The sequence below is a fragment of the Symphalangus syndactylus genome, chromosome 17, assembly GCF_028878055.3.
Source record: "Symphalangus syndactylus isolate Jambi chromosome 17, NHGRI_mSymSyn1-v2.1_pri, whole genome shotgun sequence".
Taxonomy (NCBI): domain Eukaryota; kingdom Metazoa; phylum Chordata; class Mammalia; order Primates; family Hylobatidae; genus Symphalangus; species Symphalangus syndactylus.
In genome coordinates, this window is record NC_072439.2 from 18,462,097 (window position 1) to 18,484,636 (window position 22,540).

At 48.8% G+C, this 22,540-nt stretch overlaps 1 long non-coding RNA gene across 1 annotated transcript; it reads left to right on the plus strand.

The window, feature by feature from the left end:
* LOC129466189 (uncharacterized) lies at nt 1–22,281 on the plus strand. The gene is made up of 3 exons (XR_008652091.2): nt 1–211; nt 19,845–19,930; nt 21,578–22,281. It is a non-coding gene; the product is annotated as an uncharacterized lncRNA (long non-coding RNA).
* The last annotated feature ends 259 nt before the right edge of the window (nt 22,282–22,540 follow it).

Here is a 22,540-nt window from a genome sequence, read left to right on the forward strand (position 1 = left end):
TCTGGTGACAGCATACCAAGAGGGGTTGGCGCCTGGCAGTTGCCTTGGCAACAAGTGGTGTTGACCCAGAAGCCAAAGCCAACACCATAGGTCAGGGCATAGATGGAGTTGCCAAATTTGCAGTCCTTGGAGGTCACGCAGAAACCGTTTCTCCAGGAGACAGGATTACCTTCCCCAAAGCCTGGAGAGAGATGGAGGCCAGGCTAGTGAGGTAAGACAATCACAACCCATCACCCAACCGAACTCCCCAAATCTCTCTGAATATTTCCCTGATGGCATTCACTGCCTGAGATCTCCCCATAATACATCCAAAGCTGGTCATTGTTCATCAAGACATATTAAGTTCAGGCTTGGGGCAATTGTTCACGCCTATAATCCCAGCACTTTGAGACAGGAGGATCACTTGAGCCCAGGAGTTCAAGACCAGCCTGGCCAACATAGTGGGACCCCCGTCTCTACAAAAAATTAAATTAGCCAGGCATAGTGGTGCAGTCCCACCTACTTGGGAGGGTCGCTTGAGCCCAGGAGGTCGAGGCTGCAGTGATCCAAGGTTGCACCACTGCACTCCACCCTGGGTGACAGAGTGAGACCTTGTCTTAAAACAACAACAACAGTTAAAAATCACATCGTTCAGAAAGCCTTCCATGATCCCCTGCCTTCTCTCCTTAGGGTTCCAATTAATAGGGTGGCTTCGTATCTGTGAGGTCTCCCCCACCCTGTCTATGAGCACCTCATGGACTTAGTAAGAAACTTCTCTAAGATCCCAGAAATGTCCAGAACTGGAACCTGGAACACTATCTTTACTATGTCTCTTTATGCTGTAAAAAGTTAGCAAAGAGCCGGTTTCAAGTTCAACTCCTCTTCCCGTTTACAGAAGAGTCCACTTTTTCCTTCTGTGGGGAGAGAGTGACAGGAGCCTTAAGTGGGGCTGCCTGCCCAGAGTGTTGTAGTAGATACCAAGATGGACACAACTGTACCTCCCATCCTGCATGCTCTTGTGCAACACAATCTTGCCACTCTCTCATCAAGAGGTGGAATCTGTTACGTCACCCCTTAAATCTGAGCCTGTCTTGGGATTTGCTCTGACCAATAGACTGTGGCAGAAATGACACTGTGACAGTTCTGGGTCTATCCCTTAGAAGGCCTGGTTGTTCCCACTTCTTCCTTCTCAGAAGCCAGCCACCGTACTATAAGGAAGCTCAAGCTAGGAAACTGACTAGTGAGAGCTCAGAGGAACGAGGTTCTCCCCAGCCGTCTTGAACATTCCAGTTGCAGTCAAGCTCCCAGCTGAATGCAATCACGTAAGTGACCTCAGCCTTTACCACTTAGAGCAGAAAAACTGCCCAGCTGAGCCCAGTCAGCTGCAGAATTGTGAGAAATAACAAATACTTGTCTAATATAAGGTTTTTTTTCAATCGCGATTTTTTTTTTAAATCACACAGTATAAAATATACCCTCAACGTTTTTTTTTCAAAAAATAGAGATGGGGGGTGGTCTCACTATGTTGCCCAGGCTGGTCTTGAAATTCTGGCCTCAAGTGATTCTCCTGCCTTGGCCTCCCAAAGTGCTGGGATTACAGGCATAACCCATCACGTGTGGCTTTCTTAACAATTTTTTTTCTTTTTTTTTTGAGACGCAGTCTCACTCTGTCGCCCAGGCTAGAGTGAAGTGGTGTGATCTTGGCTCACCGCAACCTCTGCCTCCCGGGTTCAAGCAATTCTCCTGCCTCAGCCTCCCAAGTAGCTGGGACTACAGGCGCATACCAGCAGGCCCGGCTAATTTTTGTATTTTTAGTAGAGACGGGGTTTCACCATGTTGGCCAGGCTGGCCTTGAACTCCTGACCTCAGATGATCCGCCGGCCTTGGCCTCCCAAAATGCTGGGATTAAAGGCATGAACCACTGCGCCCGGCTAGCCTTCTTAATAATTTTTAAGTGCACAATTCAGTAATGTTAACTATATTCACACTGTTGAGTGTAACAGCTCTCTAGAACTCATTTTGCACAACTGAAACTCTGTACCCATTGAACAACTCCCATTCCCCCCTCCCCCAACCTCTGGCAACCACCATCCTATCTTCTGTTTCAATGATTTTGACTACTCTAGATAACTCAGTGAAATCATACAGCATTTGTCTTTTTATGACTGGTTAAGCCACTAAGTTCTGGCCAATTTGTTATTCAGCAGTAACTTAAACAACTATGGCAGCAGATTTTAAACTCGCACCCTGCACTGCACCCTAGCCTCTGCCCTGCATGTCCAGGAAAAGGCTACAATGGCTGGAGCTAGGCAGCAAAGTGGGAGAGTGAGGATAGGTCTTGCTGTACCCCAAGCCCCATTTCTGTCCCCATGGGCACTCACCTGTGATGCCTGCCATCTGAAGGCAGTAGTTATTATCCTCTGGGCATGGAAGGGGGCGACAGCTGTGGAGGTCTCAGCAGGTGAAGCAGACAGTGGTCTCAGCTTTGGTGTGGGTCACAGTTGCATGAGGACCTGGGGACAGAGGAAGATGAACTGGATGGAAGACAACCAGTGTGCATGCACGTGCATGGAGCTGAGTTTCCAGGCACATCAGTATGTGCCCATGAGTGCGCAAAAGTGCCTTTTGTGCGCACTTCTGCAAGAATGCCATTTGTGTGTGCAAGTTTGCAGGCCTGTTAAGTCTGCACATCTGGCTGTGCCTTCCTGTGTTGAATTATCTGTGTGTTTCTGAAACTGTCTGCAGGAGGTCAGGGATGTGTGTGTGTGTAGCTCTGCAGGACACTGTGTGAGTAGGTGTTTACCTGCGTGTCTGTATAAACAAAGGTGTGTGTTTATGTGTATAAGGCTGGTTTTATGGGTATGTGTGTGTTTATGTGGCTGGGTGTGTCTGTGTTTCCATCAAGGTGTGGGGTGCTTGTATATATATATATATATATATATATATATATATATATATATATATATATGTTGGTGTACAGATGTGAACGTTCATGGATGTTGGTAATGTATTTCAGCTTGCCTGTGTATATTGTGTGCTTTTGTATGTTTGTGGGTGTTTATGCCTGTCTCTTTCCCATGTGATGTGTATGAAAGCCTGTGTGTCCATGCATAGATATGTTCTGTGTCTGTGTCCACAGGGATCATGTGTGCAAAAATTCCGTGTCCCACATTTCTGTTGTTAGTCTTCCTATTTTGCCCTTTTTCTTTCCATATTGTAAATTTTGAGCTCCCAAGTCAGCCTTTTTTCTTCATTGTGGTAATTAATTAAATCCGCTGCTCAAGGCTGGTCGCAGTGCCTCATGCCTGTAATCCCAGCACTTTGGGGGGCCTAGGCGGGCGGATCACCTGAGGTTAGGAGTTCGAGACCAGCCTGGCCAACATGGCAAAACACTGTCTCTACTAAAAATACAAAAATTCACCAGGCATGGTGGTGGGTACCTGTAATCCCAGCTACCTGGGAAGCTGAAGCAGGGAAAATCGCTTGAACCCAGGAGGCAGAGGTTGCAGTGAGCCAGGATTGCACCATTGCACTCCAGCCTGGCTGACAGAGAGAGACTGTGTCACACACACACACACACACACACACACACACACACACACAAAATCCACTGCTCAGTTTGAAAAAGGAAAACTCCTGGCAGCTGGAGATTTGAAGAAGCTAAGATGAGAATGTTTTGGCTTTGCCTGCAAATTCAGTAAACACGCTCTCTGATCAGCCTTTTTTTTTTTTTTGAGACGGAGTCTCGCTCTATTGCCCAGGCTGGAGTGCAGTGGTGCGATCTCGGCTCACTGCAAGCTCCGCCTCCCAGGTTCACACCATTCTCCTGCCTCAGCCTCCTGAGTAGCTGGGACTACAGGTGCCTGCCACCACGCCCAGCTAATTTTTTGTATTTTTAGTAGAGACAGGGTTTCATCGCGTTAGCCAGGATGGTCTCGATCTCCTGACCTCGTGATCCGCCCACCTCGGCCTCCCAAAGTGCTGGGATTACAATTGTGAGCCACCGCGCCTGGACAGTAAACACACTCTCTTTTGCATCACAGAATGGTCCTTCAGCTTTGGCAACGTAGGGAAGACCTCACCTCTAAAAAAAATTTTTTTAAAAATCAGCTGGGTGTAGCAGTGTGTGTCTGTGGTGCCAGCTGCTCAGGAGGCTGAGGCAGGAAGATTGCTTGAGCTTGGAAAGTCAAGGCTGCAGTGAACCATGATCGTGCCACTGCACTTCAGCCTGGGTAATAGATGGCGACTCTGTCTCTAAACACACACACACACACACACACACACACACACACACACACACACAGAGAGAGAGAGAGAGAGAAAATGGTCCTTATGGTCCTTTCTGGTGTAGTTCCTAACAAAGTTTCCTCTACATCTCTGGAGCTGAGGGAATGGAGTTCTATCCAGAGAAAATTGCCTTTCTCACCTCTAAAACATCTATCCCTGTTCAGTTGGTTGAATTGCTTAATAAACTGTGGCCCCAGTAAATAGTATTTCAATTAGCATATCACTTTTGCGGAAGACAAAACTTCTTGTGAATGCTCTTTGTTAAGCCAAAAGAAGACTATTGGCAAATCTGTCTTCTTTCACAAGCAAGGAAGTGAAGAAAAGAGAGAAAACACCATCAGATTTATCTTTTCTTTTCTTCCTTTTTTTTTTTTTTTTTTTTTTTGAGAAGGGGTCTTGCCCATCACCCAGGCTGGAGTACAGTGATACAATCTCAGCTCACTGTGACCTCCGCCTCCCTGGCTCAAGCCATCCTCCCACCTCAGCCTCCCAAGTAGGTGGGACCACAAGCACATGCCACCATGCCTGGCTTTGTTTTGTTGTTGTTGTTGTTGTTGTTTTGTAGAGACAGTGCTTTGCTATGCTGCCCAGGCTCAGAGCCATTTAAACAGAACGTGGATCTTTAACCTCACTCACATAATATGTTCAGAGTACGTTCATGTTTAGAAATTTGTGTGCCTCTGCATATTTGTTTTGGGTGCTAGGATGTAAATGTGGATGTTTGTGGATATGTGCCAATAGATGTTCTGCTTCTGAGTGTGTCAGGTGGTGTGTGTGTGTGTATGGGTAATTGTACTCATTGGGAGCATTATCGTAGGAAATGTGGACACCCTGGGAACACATAGGTTTGAAAAGAGCATATGGGATCCAGGGAGGTAAGAAAGGTTGGGTTTTTAGGAAGGCAAGGTTCAAAGCACCTGGCTGTGTAGGAGGAGTAAGGTAGTTGCATTCAGGCTTAGCAGTGAGATGAAATCCAGAGTCTTCTAGACCCAGGGTGGCATTCTCATGTAAGTTGCAGACCTCTGGTGTAGCACAGCCCTTCAGAATTTAGGGACCCCTTGTGGAAATGAGAGGAGATTGCAACAAGAGGTTCAGAGTCCAAGCCTCCCACCTTGATGTCTATCTTTTGCTATCTGAAATTTGCCATCTTAGTAGTTCTGTATGATTCAGTTTCAAATCTACCTGGTCAGTTTTTACAACCTCTTGTTGCCTGCTCACATTTGTGATTCTAAGTTTATTCCTTCAGACATATCACATGCCATTACGCTTTGTTCTACAGCTGATAATTACAATAGCTGAGCTGCTCACAGGTCTGTGTCTGTGATTTGTTATTTCTGCTATCACTCATGGTGGCTTGTTTCCTTGTGCCTTTCATGAACTATGATTGTGAGCTCATATTTGGTTGATATTCATCTGTGGGAATCCTGGGAGCTTTTCCCTGGGAAGGAATTGCTTTTGCTTCTACTGAGTGCCAGGAGGTGCTACTGACCAGGGATCATTTCGGCCTCTGTCCGAGGTCCCTTGCTTATGTGGGAATCTAAATTCCAGAAGCATGCTGCCAGCCCAAGACCTATTTACCTAAAGCAGGCTATTATCAGCATTTGCTCCCAGGCCGCCGTGCCTTCCATGTTTTCTCACTGCTCCCATTATGATTTCTGTTCACATTTTTGTTTTGCTTAGGGACACGTGGAAATTTTCGTAACTTTCTGCAACCCCAAAAAGTGTGGAAAAATATGTCTTTACAGGATCTTGTTCATCTGTAAACAGTGGCATAACAAGCAGGAGAAGGGAGTGGGAGCAGTCCATCCTGGGAACACGCTACAAGGGGCTTAGTGTCTATAGAGAATTTTTTTTTTTTTTTTGAGGCAGAGTCTCACTCTGTCACCCAGGCTGGAGTGCAGTGGCACAATCTCGGCTCACTCCTACCTGAGCCTCTCAAGTAGCTGAGATTACAGGTGTGTGCCACCACACTCGGGTAAGTTTTGTATTTTTAACAGAGACGGGATTTCACCGTGTTGGCCAGGGTGGTCTCGAACTCCTGTCCTCAAGTGATCCACCCGCCTCAGTTTCCCAAAGTGCTAGGATTACAGGCATGAACCACTGTGCCCAGCCTATAGAGAATTTTTTTAAATCATAAAACCAACTAAAAGATCAGTTTGCCTTTTATTATCACCAGGTAGTACCAGCAATTCTAAGCAATGTCAGTGATAAAATGCTCCTCCCCACCATGATGGGCCACTTCCTCTATTTCACTGTCTCTGTCCTCCACCTTCCCAGTATGCCACTGTTTGGAGCAGAAGACCTTTTAGAGGATTGAGTCCACCATACTGCCAAAAGCAGAAGCCCAGGCTACTGCTCTCGATCCTTTGATTGGCTTCATAATTAGTCTATCCTCTGACTACTGTGGTTATATTATAAATCTTTTGCTGAAAAGGCCTCTCCTCCAACTGTTTGCAAATCATAATGGTGATTTAAAAATACGTTTGCAAATCTATGACACATCAACAGGTGGGGTCCATGCCTCTTCCATCTTGAAACCAGGTGGAACTTTTATGACCATTTCGATCAATAAAGCAGAATAGAAGTTACATTATATGACTTCCAAGGCTGAGCCATAAAGACCAAGCAGCTGTAACTTTGTTTGCTGAATGAAATCATTAGCCACCATGTAAAGAGCCTTGAGGTAGCCATGATGGGAGGAAGCTCAATCTAACCAATGTGGAGAGGCCACATAGAAAGGCCCTGTGCTTACATATATGCAAGAGATGCCCAGAAAGCCCCTTGTTGTTCCTGCCCCAGCTCTTAACTCCAGCTCTTAACACCCTCTGACTACAACATATGAGAGACTCAGAACTCTCCAGAGGAGCTCTTCCTGAATTCCCAACCCAAAGAAACTGGAGGAGATCACTAAATGATTGTCATTTTTAGCCACCCACCTTGTGAGTGATTTGTTTGTTTGTTTTTTTTCGAGATGGGAACTTGCTACGTAGCCCAGGTTGGTCTTGAACTCCTGGGCTCAAGTAATCCTCCCACCTCAGCCCCCCAAAGTACTGGGATTACAGGCGTGAGCCACTGCTCCTGGCCTGTGGGTGATATGTTAAAGGGCAATAGATAACCAAGACACACTTGCAAATGAAGCTCAAGCCTTATTTGTGCAGGTGGGAAGAAACCTGCCACGCAAATCACCTCCTGTGAAGGGGCCCTTACCTCTACTCCAGGTCCCGTGGAGGGTGACAAATGCAGTCTGTTTCCCAGTGCAGTTCATGACCGAAAGGGAGTCACATGGAGCCGACTTATTCCCGGAACAGTAGTGACATTTCACAGTGTTGGGCTTGGCCTTGGGCCCTGCCTCTGGTGGGAGTGGATAAAGTCAGGGTGGTGTGGGGGCTGAGGAACACCCCTACAGCCATCCTTCCTCACCAGGCCTCTGTTCTCCTGCCCTCCCTCTCTCACTGCCTCTATTCCCACAATCCAGATCATTTCCCTCCAAAGTGATTCTGTGCCTGGCCCCAGAATAAGTTTTCAGGGGCTGCAAGGAGCGTTTGAGACCTGAGGCTGGGCACAATGGCTTACGCCTATAATCCCAGCACTTTGGGAGGCCGAGGCAGGTGGAAGGCTTGAGCCCAGGAGTTCCAGACCAGCCTGGGCAACATGGCGAAACTCCATCTCTACAAAATGCAAAAAAAATTAGCCAGGCATGGTGGCACCTGTCTGTAGCTGCAGCTACTCAGGAGGCTGAGGTGGGAGGATTGCTCAAGCCCAGGAGGTGAAGGTTGCAGTGAGCCAAGATTGTACCACTGCACTCCAGCCTGGGCGACAGAGCAAGACTGTCTAAAAAACAAAATTAATGCAGTTATAATCATACCTGGCATTTTATATACTGAATAGCATGCCCACCTCTTAACTTGAACCTGGGGGTTTTCTTTTGCTGAGAGACACAATTTAGGAGGGAAATTAGACACAAATAGGAGGAGGGAAATCCCACTTGTTTGAAAGGATGGCTACCTCTCCACATGGCTACATCTGCCAAGTACAAATTCCTTCTTAGAAGAAATAACCAAGCAACAAAAGTGATCTTTGTCACCACCCAGGGCCAGATCTAGGGTGAAACCAGGGGCCCAAAATTTAAGGAGGCACAGCTTTTCAGGGTTGTGCAAGTAGAGGACTATCCCCTCAGAGTGAGCATCTCCTTAAATTTTGCACCCTGGGGCTGGGCATGAGGACTCACACTTGTAATCCCAGAACTTTGGGAGGCCAAAGTGGGTGGATTGCTTGAGGCCAGGAGTTTGAGACCAGCCTGGCCAGCATGGGGAAACTCCATATCTGCTAAAAACACAAAAAAATCAGCCTGGTGTGGTAGCATGCGCTTGTAATCCCAGCTACTCAGGTGGCTGAGGGAGGACAATTGCTTGAACCCAGGAGGCAGAGGTTGTAGCCAGCCAAGATCGCACCACTGCACTCCAGCCTGGGTGACAGAGTGAGACTCTGTCAAAAAAAAAAAAAAATAAAAAATAAAAATTTTTGCATCCTGGGCTCCTGGCTGGGCTTGCCCTAGACCTGGGCCTGTCACCACTTGTGAGGTTTCTTGTTCTGTTTGACTAGCCTTCAAGAGGAGCCCCTCTGTTAAAGACAGAAAAAGAGGCTGGGCACAGTGATTCATGCCTGTAATCCCAGCACTCTGAGAGGCCCAGGCGGGCAGGTCACTGAAGGTCAGGAGTTTGAGACCAGACTGGCCAACATGGCGAAACCCCAACTCTAAGAAAAATACAAAAATTAGCTGGACGTGGCTGTGTACACCTGTAATCCCAGCTACTCGTGAGGCTGAGCCACGAGAATCGTTTGAACCCGGGAGGTGGAGGTTGCAGTAGGCTAAGATTGCGCCATTGTACTCCAGCCTGGGCAACAAGGTGAGACTCTGTCGCAAAAAGAGAGAGAGAGAGAGAAACAGACAGAAAAGAGCTTGGAGTTCTCTTTAGCCTCCCAATATTCAATAAGCATGGCAGCAAAAGGAGTGTCTACCACATGCCAGCCTAGGGGATGAACACCCTTTAAAATCTACATCACACCCATTTTCCAGATGAGAAAACTGAGAGTCTCCTTCTTGCCCCAATCAGCCAGACAAAAAGCTGTAAGGCAGGAAATTGAGGCCGGGTCCCCATGACACCCTACCCTGGTGTGTGAGCCCGAGGTCCCCCCAACAAACCTTACTGGGGAAGGCAGCGCAGTTGTTTTCATAACAGGCTGTGCTGACCCAGAGGCTTGCATGGGGGCCGTAGGTCAGGGCATAGACACCTTCTTGGCATTCTCCAGGGGCCACACATGACCCCTTCTCAATGAGAGTCCCATTTTCTAGGGATAGAGTTTGAGGAAGGGAGATTAGGGCCCCTGCTTTCCAAGCCCTCCAGGACGTCTGCCCGCTCTATAGCAATCCCCGTGGCTAATCCAGGGCCTCTTCTGCTGTTCAGCTGCCCTCTGCCCTTTACCCCAGCAGCACCAGGCTGAGCTATGAGGCAGGGCTGGCAATCGCCAGTCCCAGGATGGCTCATCCATGCCCCCCTTCCAACCACCGCCTTTGTCCATTCTCTCTGCCCAGCCCCTGTCCAGCACCCAGCCCGGTCCCCCACCCAGCTGCATCCGGCTAAACAAGCAGGAGTCCTGGGCAGAAGGACGAGTTATTTCAGTGCAGTTTCGCAGCAAAGAGCAGGCGGGACCTGTCTTGGAGCTTCCTGCAAGGAAGAGAACAGCGATCAGACTCTGCAGTTTGAGGACAAAGAACACACACACACACACACACACACACACACACACACACACACACGATTCAAGAATAGGACTAATCAGCCATGGTGGCTCATGCCTGTAATCTCAGCTACTTAGGAAGCTGAGGATGACTTGAGCCCAAAAGTTCAGGCTGCAGTGAGCTAAGATTGCACCACTGCACTCCAGCCTGGGCAACAGAGTGAGATCCTGTCTCAAAAAAAAAAAAAAAAGAAAAAAAAAAAAACGAATAGGACAAAGGGCTGTGGTGGGAGGGCCATTGGGAGATCAGCAAGCTTCTTTGTTGTGAGGAGTGCGAATGGCATTCCAAGTTGATGACACAGTGCAGGCAAAGGTTTGGAGATGAGAATCACAGAATCTCTAAGTGGGAGCTGCTGGGTTTAGGGTTTCAATTCAAGATCGTATAGTGAGGTCCTGGCTAGGATCCAAACCACTTAATTCCCAACTCAGGCTAAGGTGGCAGAATTAGAGCCAAAGGGGAGACAGGCAGGCGAGGTGAAAGAGTAACAGTAACTGCTCCAGCAGAGCTTACCCTCAAACAGAGCCACTGCCAGGCTGGCACTGTTCTGAGCTCCTCAAATGTGTGGATTCAACCAATGCCTCAACAACCCCCTGAGGCAGGGGCATTGTCACCACTTCACACATGGAAAAAATGAGGCACAGAGAGGTTATGTCGTTTGTCTGGAGTCACACAGCTAAGAAGTGGCAGAGTCAGGATTTGAACCCAGGCAGCCTGGTTCCAGAACTAGGTTCTTAGCCGCCCTGTTCTTCTGCCTCTGCTAGACAATGAGCCCAGTTGGAAGGACCTGGGGCCCGGACTCTGAAGCCACACTCCCACCACCTCATGTGACCTTGAGCTGACCCTCTCCCTTTCTGATGGACCATGACATGCTCACCTGCTGGGGCGGCCAGTGCTCCCAGGAGGAACAGGGCAGAGAGGAGCCAGAGCATGATCCAGGCTGGAGAGGAGGAAGCAAGACACAGGTGCCCTTGCCTTTTATTCAAGGGCCTTGGCCAGGGTAGCAGCCCTGGAAGAGGGAGAGCAAATAGTCTGGGAAGATAGCAGCCCCACCCACCATCCTGGCCACTGGGACACCCAGCAAGAGAGGGGACTGAGAGAACATCGAGATGGGGAAACTAAGTCCTGAGAGGCATGTGGGGAAAGCCTGGGACTACTCAGTGAGGCCAGAGAAGGACAGGGGGACATGTTGTTATTATTATTAGTACTATTAATAGGTTGTGGCCAGGCGCAGAGGCTCATACCTGTAATCCCAGCACTTTGTGAGGCCAAGGTGGGAGGATCGCTTGAGCCCAGGAGTTAAAGACCAGCCTGAACAACATAGTGAGACCCAGCGTCTTAAAAAAATTTAAAAATTAGACAGGTGGGCCAGGCGCAGTGGCTCATACCCGGAATCTTAGCACTTCGGGAGGCCAAGGTGGGCAGATCACTTGAGGCCAGGAGTTCGAGACCAGCCTGGCCAATATGGAGAGACCCTGTCTCTACTAAAAAAAAAAAAAAAAAATTAGCCGGGCATGGTGGCACGTGCCTGTAATCCCAGCTACTCGGGAGGCTGAGGCAGGAGAATCACTTGAACCTGGGAGGCGGAGGTTGCAGTGAGCCAACATCACACCACTGCACTCCAGCCTGGGCAACACAGCAAGACTCTGTCTCCAAAAAAAAAAAAAAAAGGCATTTGAAGCCCCAAATCTTTCTCTCTCAGGCCCCATCTACTGGTTCTTAACCCTTCTCTTTCTTTCCCACTAACACCCCTTCCCCTTCTGCTTCACAACCTCAACCTATAGAAACTTATCCCCTTAAGACCAGGCTGTCTAATGACACTGAGGGCCTCAGATTTCTTATGTCTCTGGAACTAAAGCTGAACTCCGTGCTGTATCCAAGGCATTTCCTGAGGTTACTGAAGAGCCCCATCATTTTGCCAATAAATCTAACTTCACAGTTCAGACTTACCCATCCAGCTTCTCTGATCTTTACCAACTTGTTTTGCATACTTGCGGGAGAAGGCCAGGCCCAACACTGGATGGCAAAAGCCAATTAGGGCCTGGGGCAGTGGCTCATGACTGTAATCCCAGCACATTGGGAGGCCAAGGCAGGCAGATCAGAAGGTCAAGAGATCGAGACCATCCTGGCCAACATGGTGAAACCCTGTCTCTACTAAAAATACAAAAAATTAGCTGGGCGTGGTGGTGCGTGCCTGTAGTCCCAGCTACTCGGGAGGCTGAGGCAGGAGAATAGAATTGCTGGAACCCAGGAGGCAGAGGTTTCAGTGAGCCGGGATCGCACCACTGCACTCTAGCCTGGTGACAGAGCGAGACTCCGTCTCAAAAAAAAAAAAAAAAAATATTAGCCTGGTGTGGTGGCACATGCCTATAATCCCAGCTACTCGGGAGGCTGAGGCACAAGGATCACTTTAACCTGGGAGGCGGAGGTTGCAGTGAGCCAAGATTGCGCCACTGCACTCCAGCCTGGGCAACGGAGTGGGACTCTGTCTCAAAAATAAAAATAAAAATAAAAATTAGCCAGGCGTGGTGATGCACACCTGCAGTCCCAGCTACCAGGGAGGCTGAGGTGGGAAAATCGCCAGAGCCCAGGAATTCAAGGTTGCAGTGAGCTATGATGTCGCCACTGCACTCCAGCTTTGGTGACAGTGAGACTCTGCTCTAAAAAAGAAATAATAATAATAATATAAAATAATAATGGGTTGCCTCATCACTCATTACAGACATTAGCTCACTAAATCCTTACAGTAGTCCCACCAGCCATTATCATTAACCCCACCCAGGGAGGATACTCAAAATATTGGACCACCTGTCGATATAGGCCAGGGTATTGGTAGTAACAATCCTGCCCAATTGCTAGAGTAACATCCTGGTGGCCTCCAGGGACCTGGTCTTTCCTTCGTCTTTCTAGAATATGAGGATGTCTGGGAGGACCCAGAGATGCCATCAGGGCACTCAAGGCCTCCAGGCAGGGGAATTTTATCAACCAAATCTGGACATACCTCAATATTTTTTTTTTTTTTTTTTTTTTTTTTTTTTTTTTGAGACGGAGTCTCGCTTTGTTGCCCAGGCTGGAGTGCAGTGGTGCCCTCTCGGCTCACTGCAAGCTCCGCCTCCCGGGTTCACGCCATTCTCCTGCCTCAGCCTCTCCGAGTAGCTGGGACTACAGGCGCCCACCACGACGCCCGGCTAATTTTTTGTATTTTTAGTAGAGACGGGGTTTCACCGTAGTCTCGATCTCCTGACCTCATGATTTGCCCGCCTCGGCCTCCCAAAGTGCTGGGATTACAAGCTTGAGCCACCGCGCCCGGCCTACCTCAATATTTTAAAAACCAGTACAACTGGAATCAGCCCTGGGGTTCCCTCTTTTACAAAGAAGGGAACCAGGGCTCAGAGCAGTCAAGGCCTTGTCCAGGGGCACATAATAAGAAAATCGGCACAACCAGGATTTGAACCCAAATGTCTCTGGCTAGAGCACAGGGCTGCACCAAGAGGGAAATTGATCTGCCCTTTCTGGACGAGACCCGTGTCATTCTCCTCCTGCGCCTCCCTGGGCCACCTTGATTTTTACGCTTGTTCAATGGGAATAAGATCAATTTCAACCACCCCATGCAGGGCCTTCCAGCCTGGTGCCTGGCAAGTCCACCCTTCATGGGCTTTGACACCTCACCTGCTCCTCCTATTAGGTGTAACTCTGGGGATGTTCCTTCCCCTATTTCAGGCCTCAGTGTGCTCGTCTGCTAAATGGGTGTAGCCCAAGGCCTGGATTACTGTAAGTGCCCTCCTTTTTTTTTTCTGAGATGGCTCTGATGCCCATGGTGGAGTGCAGTGTCACGATCTCAGCTCACTGCAACCTCCACCTCCCAGGTTCAAGTGATTCTCCTGCCTCAGCCTCCCAAGTAGCTAGGACTACAGGTGTCCGCCACCATGCCCACCTAATTTTTTGTATTTTTTTAGTAGAGACAGGGTTTCACCATGTTGGTGGTGGTCTCGAACTCCTGACCTCAAGTGATCCACCCGCCTCAGCCTCCCAAAGTGCTGGGATTACAGGCTTGAGCCATGGCACCTGGCCTGCCTCCTTACTAATGCTAATGGTGGCTCTGTTAGGATTGGAGGTATTTGTAGCAGTGAGCTTTAAGGAAACTGCACTCCCGTCCAGAGGGGTGATGAACGCTTTGGAACCAGACAATCCGAGTTCAAATTCCAGTTCTGCCACTTCCAATTTAAGTGGCCTTGGGCAAGACATTTTACCTACTGGGCCTCAGTTTCCTCATTTGTAAAACAGGGTAACTAGGAGGACTTCCATCGAAGGGCTGCTGTGAGGATTGAGTTGATTTATGTAGAGCACTTAGAACAGTGGGCAGTAACTGCTGTGTCTTTGTCGTTGTCATCATCATCGTTATTTAGCAACATAAATAAGGCTGCTAAGGGCACAAGTTGAGGTTGACCTCCCCTCTTGGCTCAGAGGAGAGATCTCAGGCAAGAGAAAGGACGAGTTCACGGTCACCCACGGGCCTGCCAGGCTTCCCAGAATCCCAGGTGGGGCCCCTCAATCAGTGTGTACAATCAAGGAGGTGACTCTGGAAGGTGCCAACCCTAAGGAGGAAAGATAGCAGCCTGGGGATGGGAGGTGGCTTTTCTCGATGGGGTGCTGGGGCAGGGAGAAGTCTGGGGACTTGACTCACATCCTTCCCAGGTAAACCAAGAACCCTTTGGTGCAGGAGAGGTGAGAAGACGGGACAGAGAGTCCCCCAGCCAAGTCTGGGGTTTGGGGAAGAGGGAGCAGCGCCTGGCACTTCGTGACTAGAGGAAGCCAGTCTCTCTAGATGTTATCGTCAGTGATAACTCGGGCTGGGTGACAGTCCAGGAGCTGCACAAACATGAGGCTTGTGGACTGAAGAATGAAGAGCAGGCACGCAGGGAAGGGACATTTCCCTGCACTTCCCTTGAAATGTGGTGGCAAGGGGGCATCAGACGAATTGTTTTGTTTTTTATTTTTTATTTTGAGACAGAGTTTAGCTCTGTCACCCAGGCTGGAGTGCAGTGGCACAATCTCGGCTCACTGCAGCCTCAACTTCCTATGCTCAAGTGATCCTCCCACCTCAGCCTCCTGAGTAGCTGGGACTACAAGCACGCACCACCACACCCAGCTATTTTTTTATTTTATTTTTTTATTTTTTGTAGGGATAGAGTCTTCCTGTGTTGCCTAAGCTGGTCTCAAACTCATGGGCTCAAGCAATCCTGCCACCTTGGCCTCCCAAAGTGTTAGAATGACAGGCATGAGCCACCACACCCAGCCCAGACAAGTTATTTAATGCATATATTCTACAAGCAAATATAGACATATGCCCTTCTCCTTTTTCTTTTCTTTTCTTTTTCTTTTTTTCTTTTTCTTTTTCTTTTTTTTTTTTTTTTTTGAGACAGACTCTCGCTCTGTCACCCAGGCCGGAGTGCAGTGGCGCGATCTCAGCTCACTGCAACCTCCGCCTCCTGGGTTCAAGCGATTCTCCTGCCTCAGCCTCCCGAGTAGCTGGGATTACAGGTGCCCGCCACCATGCCTGGCTAATTTTTGTATTTTCAGTAGAGACAGGGTTTTGTCATATTGGCCAGGGCAGGCCCCTCTCCTTTAGTGCACAGTGGGGGTATTCTCTGCACTGTTCTGCCCCTGGATTTTTGAACTTGGCAATAATGTAACCTGAATTGCATGATGAGTTTCCTCTTTCTTTTTATGCTGGATGAATGCACCTCTTGTAGCATTAGTATTTTCCCATTTGACGTTACAAAGTATGCTGCAATGAAGAGCCTTATGACCATATCATTTCACGCACGCACCAAGTTCCTGGGCGTGGTGAGTGGTTTTGTAAAATGACGAAGGTTTTGCCACACTCGTGATTTTGAGAGCAATTGCAAAATTACCTCTTGTAGGGCTGTACCAGTTTACACTCCCAGGAGAAACAATGGGGAGTATCTGTTTTCCCACAGCCTCATCAACTCCATGCATTATCAAACTGTTTTATTTTTGCCAGCCTGAGAGGTGAAAAGGTGTGTAGTCGAATACAAGTGGCCACGAGTTGTATGCAGCTCCTTCCATCAAAAGATAGCGTCAATCCTCCTCCTCTCAAATCTGAGCTGGTCTTATAACTTGGTTTGGCCAATAGAATGAGACATATTGATGCCCCATGAGTTCTGAGCCTGGGCCTTGAGCTCCTGGCCTCAAGAACTTGCAGCTTTGGCGGGGCGTGATGGCTCACCTCTGTAATCCCAGTGCTTTGGGAGGCTGCGGTAGGAGGATCACTTGAGCCCCGGAGATCAAGACCAGCGTAGGCAACACAATAAGACCCCGTCTCTAAAAAAGAATAATTAGGCCGGGTGCAGCATCTCACGCCTGTAATCCCAACATTTTGGGAGGCCGAAGTGAGTGGATTTTTTAAGGCCAGGAGTTCGAGACCAGCCTGGCCAACATGGTGAAACCTCACCTCTACTACAAATACAAAAATTATCTGGTCATGATGGCAGGTGCCTATAATCACAGTTACTTGGGAGGCTGAGGCAGGAGAATCGCTTGAACCCAGGAAGTGGAGGTTGTAGTGGACCAAGATCGCACCACTGCACTCCAGCCTGGGCCACAGAGCCAGACTGTGTCTCAAAATAATAATGATAATAATAATAATAATTAATAATTAGGCTGGGTGCAGTGGCTCACCCCTGTAATCCCAGCACTTCGGGAGGCCAAGGCGGGTGAATTGCTTGAGCTCAGGAGGTCAAGATCAGTCTGGGCAATATAGCAAGACCCCGTCTCTACTGAAAATACAAAAAAATAGCCAGGCATGGTGGTGTGCACCTGTAGTCGCAGCTATTCGGGAGGCTGAGGTGGGAGAATTGCTTGAGCCCAGGGGATGGAGGTTGCAGTGAGCCGACTTCTCACCACTACACTCCAGCCTGGGTGACAGAGAGAGACCCTGTCTCAGAAAAAACAACCAAAAAATAAAGAAAATTAATAATTAGTTTAAAAATTTAAGCCAAAAGAACTTGCCACCGCTGTTCTCACTTTCTTGCTGCTGAGAACCCTTTGACACTGGATGAAGGAGCCCAGGCTTACCTCTTGCAGGGTGAGAAATCTGGAGGCTGCCAGCACCCCCCAAACATCACGGTTGAGAGTCTAGACCTATAAATAAGACCATCTGTCAAACTGAGTGCCTGTAAACAATAGACATTTATTTCTCACAGTGCTGGAGACTGGGAAGTCCAAGGTCAAGGCACCAGTAGATTTGGTGTCTGGCAAGATCCCGCTCTCTGGGTCATAGAAGGCATTTTCTTGCTGCATCCTCATCTGTTAGAAGGCACAAAACAGATCTCTGGGGTCTCTCTTATTGACTAATTTTTTTTAGAGCATAGTCTCACTCTGTCACCCATGCTGGAGCGCAGTGGCACAATCATAGCGCATTGCAGTCTTGAACTCTTGGGCTCAAGAGATCCTCCTCCCTTAACCTCCTGAGTAGCTGGGAAGATAGGCATGTCCTACCATGCCTGGCTAACCTTTTTTTATTTTATAGAGACAAGGTCTCCCTTTGTTGCCTAGGCTGGTCTGGAACTCCTGGGCTCAAGCGATCCTGGTGCCTCAGCCTCCCAAAGTGCTGGGATTACAGGCGTAAGCCACTGTGACTGGTTAGTGTCATTTTTATAGGGGTCATTTGTGCTTCTTTTCCTGCCCTCTATTTATTATTATTATTATTATTGTTATTATTATTGAGACGAGTCTCACCCTGTCCCCCAGGCTGGAGTGCAGTGGTGCAATCTCGGCTCACTGCAACCTCCGCCTCCCAGGTTCAAGCAATTCTCTTGCTTCAGCCTCCCAAGTAGCTGGGACTACAGCTGCACGCCACCATGCCCAGCTAATTTTTTGTATTTTAGTAGAGACGGGGTTTCACGGTGTTGCCTAGGCTGGTCTCGAGCTCTTGAGCTCAGGCAATCCACCCATCTTAGCCTCCCAAAGTGCTGGGATTACAGGTGTGAGCCACTGTGCTCCACCCAATTCATTCATAGAAGCTCTGTTAGCCTCCTATGGCTGCTGTAACAAAGTACTACAGACTGGGTGGGTCAGAACAACAAATGTATTGTCTTACAGTCCAGAGTCCAGAAGTCCAAGATCAAGGTGCCAGCAGGGCCATAAACCCATAGAGGAATCCTTCCTGGCTCTTCCCAGCAGCAGTGGCTTTCTGGCAATCTTTGGCGGTCCTTGGCTTGCAGCTGCCTAGCTCCGGTCTCTTCCTTTGTCTTTACATGGCATTATTCCTGTGTCTGTCTGTCGTCACAGTGCCACCTTCTTTTTTTTTTTTTTTTTTTTTTTGAGGCAGAGTCTCACTCTATTGCCCAGGCTGGAGTGCAGTGGCTCAATCTCGGCCCACTGCAGCCTCCACCTCATGGGTTCTGGCAATTCTCCTGCCTCAGCCTCGCAAGTAGCTGGGACTACAGGCACACACCACCATGCCTGGCTAATTTTTGTATTTTTAGTAGAGATGGGGTTTCATTATATTGGCCAGGCTGGTCTCAAACTCCTGACCTCAGGTGATGCACCCACCTCAGCCTCCCCAAGTGCTGGGATTATAGGCGTGAGCCACCGCGCCCAGCCTAGGGCCACATTCTTATAAGGACACCAGTCATAGTGATTTGGGGCCCAACCTACTTCAGTATGACTGCAACTTAACTAATTATATCTGCAACAGCCCTATTTCCAAATAAGGTCACATTCTGAGTACTGGGGGTTAGGACTTCAACCTATGTTTTTTTTGGTGTGGAGGGGAAGCAATTCAACCCATAACAGGAGCTCCTTATGTATTCAGAATATTAGGCCTTGAATTGCAAAGATTATTTCTGCTATTGCATCTAGGTGGTTGAATAAAAGAGCTGCAAGGTGCTAGAGGCAAGGAACGCTTTTTTCTTTACACAAACTCAGTGGTCCCCTCTTCTCTCCAAGTCACCCCTAATACCATGAAGCCAGAGAGAGGCATAGCAAAGAAGGCTGCTGAAGGACAAGTCAGTTTAGAAGCCAGATGTGGTAGTTCAAGCCTATTAATTCCAACACTTTGGGAGGCCAACACTGGAGGATTGATGGAGGCCACGAGTTCAAGACCAGCCTGGGTAACATAGTGAGACCCCGTCTCTATTACAAAAAAAATTAAATCAGCCAGGCAGCCAGGCATGATGGCTCACGCCTGTAACCCCAGCACTTCGGGAGGCCAAGGTGAGTGGAGCAACTGAGGACAGGAGTTCAAGACCAGCCTGGCCAACACAGTGAAACCCCGTCTCTACTAAAATACAAAAATTAGCTGAGCATGATGACAGGCATCTGTAATCCCAGCTACTCAGGAGGCTGAGGCAGGAGAATTGCTTGAACCTGGGATGTGGAGGTTGCAGTGAGCTGAGATCGCACCACAGTACTCCAGCCTGGGCAACAGAGCCGAATCCACCTCAAACAAACAAACAAACAAACAAAAAAGCTCTCTAAAATCAGCCAGGCTTGGTCACATGGGCCTGTAGTTCCAGTTACTCAGGAGGCTGAGGCAGGAGGATCACTTGAGGCCACGAACTGGAGGCCGCAATCAGCTATGATCCTGCCGTTGCACTCCAGCCTGGGCAACAGAGCAAGACCCTGTCTCAAAAAATAAAAAATATCAGCTCAATTTAGGCAAGTGAGTTAACCTCTTGTATTGGTGTCCTATTTTGCTGTAACAAATTAGCTTAGATCTAGTGGCTTAAAACAACAGAAATTTATTCTCTTACAGACTGGAGGTCAGAAGTACAAAATGTGTCTCATGTAATCAAAATCAAGGTGTCAGCAGAGCAGTGCCCTGGTCAAGAGACGTTCGGAGTGAGTGATTTCCTTGTCGTTTTCCAGCAGGAGCTGCATTTCTTACATTTCTTGGTTCTTGGCCATTTCTCCATCATCAAAGCCCGCAGCAAATACCTTCTGTCTCCCACCCTGTTTTCCTCTGCTTCTCTCCCATGACTGACTTCTCTTCTGTCTACAGTCAAATGTCCCTGTCCCTCCTTCCTCTAGGGGCACTTCTGATTACACTTAGGGCCCATCTGGATAATTAGGAAAATGTTCCTGATTAAGTTCCTTAACTTAATCATATCTGCAAAGACCCTTTTTTCCTATAAGGTAACACCCATAGGCTCCAGGGCTTAGGACCTGGATATTTTGGGGGACCATCTTTCAGCCCACCACACCTCTGTAATCCTCAGTTTCTGTGTGTGTGTACGAAATAGCATATTTACAGATTCACCAATAATATAGATAATACTCTCAGAACAGTACCCACTGTAACACAGACACAATCAACTTGAGAGGGGGAGAAACTCATTTAAAGTCTCCTGTTTCAGGCCCGGCGCCGTGGCTCATGCCTGTAATCCCAGCACTTTGGGAGGTCGAGGTGGGCAGATCGCTTGAGCTCAGGAGTTCAAGACCAGCCTGGAGAACATGGTGAAATGTTGTCTCTACAAAAAATACAAAAATTAGCCAGGCTTGGTAGTGCACGCCTGTCATCCCACCTGCTTGGGCCGCTGAGGTGGGAGGATGGCTTGAGCCCAGGAGGTGGAGGTTGCAGTGAGCTGAGATCTCACCACTGCACTCCAGCATGGACGATAAAGCCAGGCCTTATCTCAAAAGAAGTCTTCCCTTTGGACCTCAGTTTCTCTGCCTGGAAAACAGGGGAAGAGGGTTATTGGACTCAAGGGTTTACCACCTCTTCCACTCCCTAGGGAGACCCTGAGTGGAGAGGTCCCCTGCATCTAAGAGGTGGCCAGGCCAGGATCTGAAAGCCACATCAGTGTGGCCTGTTAGGCGTCCCAGAAAGGGGAGGTTATGGGCGATGGCCCTTTCCCTACCATCAGCCCAGCCACCCCCCATCCCCCACCCCCGCTCCCCAACCAGAGAAGGACCTTCCCGGTGGCCAGGCCAGAGGGCAGTCACTTCATCATGGCACGTGGCAAGAGGATGAGGGAGCCCCAAACAGGTGCACACACACACACGCATGCAGGCACTCTCACACACATGCACATACACATGCACATATGCACACACACGCACACTCACGCACACATGCACGCAAACACATGTGCGCACACACACGCATGCATGTACACTCACACACACATGCACACACACAGTGTCCCTGTATCTCTGTGTCTATTTTGTGTTCTCTGAAGGCAACTGTGTGTTGTTTTCTCTAACTCCTCTGTCAGTCTCTTCTCTCTCTCCCTGCTTGCCCACTTTTCTTTCTCCCTGTCCTTGTTCTTCGGTTGCTGTTTTCTGTCTCTATCTCTCCCCCGACACCCCCATCTCAGGTTTCCCCTGAGCCAGTCTGTCTGTGGGTCTCTTCTTCTCTCTCCCTCTCCCTCGTTTCCCCACCTCCATCTCTATCCCCAGCTCTCTCTCTCTCTCTCTGTCTCTCCCTCTCTTCGCCTCCTCCTCTCTCACCCTCTCTGTCTCTGCCTGAAATTCTCCTATCCACAGGCTGGGGAAGCCCCCGAAACCCATGGGCCTCACCCATGATCCCACAGGCAGGCAAGAGCCGGGTGAGGCCCAGGTGAGTCACGAGGAGGAAGGAGCCGACATCCCTGCCGTGTTTCTGGAGAGTGTCCAGGTCCTGATCCCTGCATTTCCCTTCCCTTTACACGTCAGCAGAACCTTACAGGTGTGTGTGTGTGTGTCACTCGAGGGAGAGACAGAGAGAAAGAATCAGAAACAGAAACAACGACACAGAAAGAGAAAGAGAGCCATGGGGAGACACAGAGAAAAGGGAGAAGCAGAGATAAAAAGACATGAAGAGAGAGACAAACAGATACAGAGATGGAGGTTCAGAGAGAGGAAGTGATAGAGTTGGAGAGAGACACAGATAGGCATTGACAGAGATAAAGAGGGACAGAGACAAAGAAAAAGGACGAAACAAAGAGATAGAAAAAAGACAAAGACAGACACAGGGAGAGACAGAAATTTCAGGAGGCGAGGGCAGCCTTGGGCAGGGATGAGTGAGCTCTGAAATACCTCTCATTCATTAAAGAGGAAATTGACTGAGCATGGTGGCTCACACCTGTAATCCTACCACTTTGGGAGGCCAAGGCGGGAGGATCACTTGAACCCAGCAGTTCAAGACCAGCCTGAGCAGCAGACCAAGTCCCCATTTCTACAAAAAACACGAAATATGAGAAAATAGCCAGGCATGGTGGTGCACACCCCTAGGTCCCAACTACTCAGGAGGCTGAAGTGGGAGGTTTGCTTGAGCCCAGGAGTTCAAGGCAGCAGTGAGCTATGATCATGCCCCTGTCTCAAAAAAAAAAAAAAAAAAAAAAAGGGGGAAATTGGGAAATTGTGGCTCAGAGAAGTGAGGTCATCCCACCAGGAAGTGGTAGCAGCACAGCACACAGCTGCGCCTGACCTTCAAACCTGAGTTTTCTCTTCACTGAGAGATGCCCCCCA